The following is a 2,500-nucleotide window of genomic DNA, read 5'->3' as shown; positions in this document are numbered from 1 at the left end:
CGCCGCGAAGTTTTTGTTCCCTATTGTCTTCTGGCACTTTCCGAATCACTTTATTTCTTGTTATTAGACAGAAATATAACAGATCGTCCACGGTGAGTGAACACAAATAAAAAATACTCACAACATCCACCAGCAGAAATTAAACAACATACCAACACATAAAACTAATAGTAACCATTAAACGTTTATAGTCTAACTGATATAATTTAATGAGAACTAATCACCACAATAAATGGCTGTCTAAAAACAATAACAAAGAGCAGCTGAGGGACGTCAATGTCGTTCCTTCTTATAGATTGTCCCCATTGAATACGCACGCACAAAACACCACTACGACGACTACTACTATTACTACTGGAGTCTGGAACAAACAAACATACTAGAGCTTCCTGTCGTCACTTGACTTCTCAGTGCGTATAACTTCATTCACGACGAAAATGTCTCTCGCTCACACTCTCTATCTCCTCTATACCTCTATTAATATTATCATGACCGCTCTCGCTCACACTCTCTATCTAGTCTATACCTCTATTAATATTATCATGACCGCTCTCGCTCACACTCTCTCTACTCTATACCTCTATTAATATTATTATGACCGCTCTCACACACAATCCTTCTCCAGCCATCAATATCAATCATAGCTGCTATCTATCTATGCACGACTGACTGTTTCCTGCTTCCCACCCCACCCTAACCACTCAACATTATTATTAGTAGTATTATTATTATGGAAATCGCCGCCGCGACAAAAACGTTGCTCTGCCGTAGTCTGGAAGGAAAAGGAAAAAAAAGGCCATATTTAAAAATTTGGCCAGAAAACTCGTCCTTCAAATATCGATCGATTTAAATGACCCTCATCTTGGCACCAAAAAAAAAACTCTCAAACCTGGGACTTCCCCGGGAAGTCATTTAAATCGATCGATATTTGAAGGACGAGTTTTCTGGCCAAATTTTTAAATATGGCTTTTTTTTTTCAAGAATACGGCAGAGCTTTGCCCTCATTCGTCTTCGTCTCTTTTCACACTCGCAGACGACGAAGCGCGCGCGCGCCCTATCAAGTGCTCACGCACGGCGTTCCGGTCGTTTACAAATAACCATGCCACGAACACCACAGCCAGGTTGAGAGGCTTATGTCGAGTTGTCTGAATGAAAAGCTAACATTCTGTTCCACTGTCAAAGTCAAAGTCCTTCTTTTCTTTGAATCTTTCCTTTTATTATCTTTTTTTTTTTAGTCTCAATTTTGTTTCTTCGTAAAAAAAATTTTTTTTTTTAAATCATGAGTTTAAAAAAAAAGGAAATACGAACATTTATAAAAGGCTTTTCCAAGAATTTAACATTTTCAATGCGATTCACAGTGTTTCATTTATTCTCCCAGCAGCACGCCACGTGGAACTATATTTCTATTTAATACAGTACGAGTCACCCGTTATGCGAACTCTTTGTTGTTGTTGTGTTGTTTGGTGTTGTTGTTGTTGTTGTAAGAACACTTACAATAGACGTCACCGCCTTTATCCAGATACCCATTCACACTCGAGTCGAGCGTGACTATACCGTAAGTGAATAAATAGCCATTCCTGGGACCAGAATTGTCACCAATCAGGCCACTGACCACAGTTCAGATTATGACAACAAGACGAGACACGACCTCCTTACCATTGAGCCACCGGGGACACCACTTGTGATTCATCATACATACATAGTAGGATATTAATGGGATGATGAAATGAGATGTAAACACGTTTTCTCCTCTGACAAAATTAAATAACATTGCGGATTTATTAAAATCACTTCAATGACATCTATAGATAGTTCGAAGATGACGTCACTCAGGTCTTTGTTATTGTTTTTTGCCATCCGCGTTTATGAGTAATACTCACTGAACTGTATTAACCTGACCATAAACGTTCATGGATACACACTTTTTTGTGTGTTGGTCCGTTATACTTCCGGATGGCAATGTTATGAGCTTCTTAGTCAAGCGCATTCTATCTATATTGAGGGGTCCTTGAACCACTTAAATAAATAAAATAAACAAATAAAATACCCTATATTCATCCTATTGGGGAAATTTGTCTCTAGGGTCTATTCCAAGGGAAGACTGGACTAACCCAGGCGTCAGCCGCACAAACCACTTAACTATGACGTCAAAACAGGGGCCACTTTCGTGTAAGAAGAATACATTAACTCACTCAACCCTAACACCGAATATATCCGTAGTTTATCCGGGTTACTTTTACCTCATGCCTATTTGTTACATTTTTCTGAGACAAATTATAGGCGTAGTATCAAAGCCTATATTTTTAGTTTTTACGTGTTAATGATAGTTGAATAAAACTATCGATGTACATGCTCATTTTAATACATTTCGTTCCATTTTGAAAAGCACCAAAAATCTCTCGGATTGAGTGAGTTAAAATAAAATAAAAAATATTAAAATAAATAAATAAATGAACAAATAAATAAACAAATAATAAATAAATAAATAATAAATAAATAA

At 37.2% G+C, this 2,500-nt stretch overlaps 1 protein-coding gene and 1 long non-coding RNA gene across 4 annotated transcripts in view; both read right to left on the bottom strand.

Moving 5' to 3' along the window:
• The window catches only part of LOC144980804 (uncharacterized), a 9,164-nt gene extending 8,551 nt beyond the window's left edge, over positions 1-613 (bottom strand). Inside the window, exon 1 of the long non-coding RNA XR_013646965.1 lies at positions 225-613. This is a non-coding gene — a long non-coding RNA (uncharacterized LOC144980804). The remainder of the gene's footprint in view (positions 1-224) is intronic.
• LOC144980803 (mitogen-activated protein kinase kinase kinase kinase 4-like) overlaps positions 1-2,500 on the bottom strand; it is a 162,089-nt gene that overhangs the window by 70,360 nt on the left and 89,229 nt on the right. The window lies entirely within an intron of this gene.

Source organism: Berghia stephanieae, chromosome 10 (assembly GCF_034508935.2).
Source record: "Berghia stephanieae isolate SIO BIC M18660-M18661 chromosome 10, UCSD_Bste_1.3, whole genome shotgun sequence".
NCBI classification, from domain to species: Eukaryota; Metazoa; Mollusca; class Gastropoda; order Nudibranchia; family Aeolidiidae; genus Berghia; species Berghia stephanieae.
This window is presented reverse-complemented; position numbering and strand designations above follow the sequence as displayed.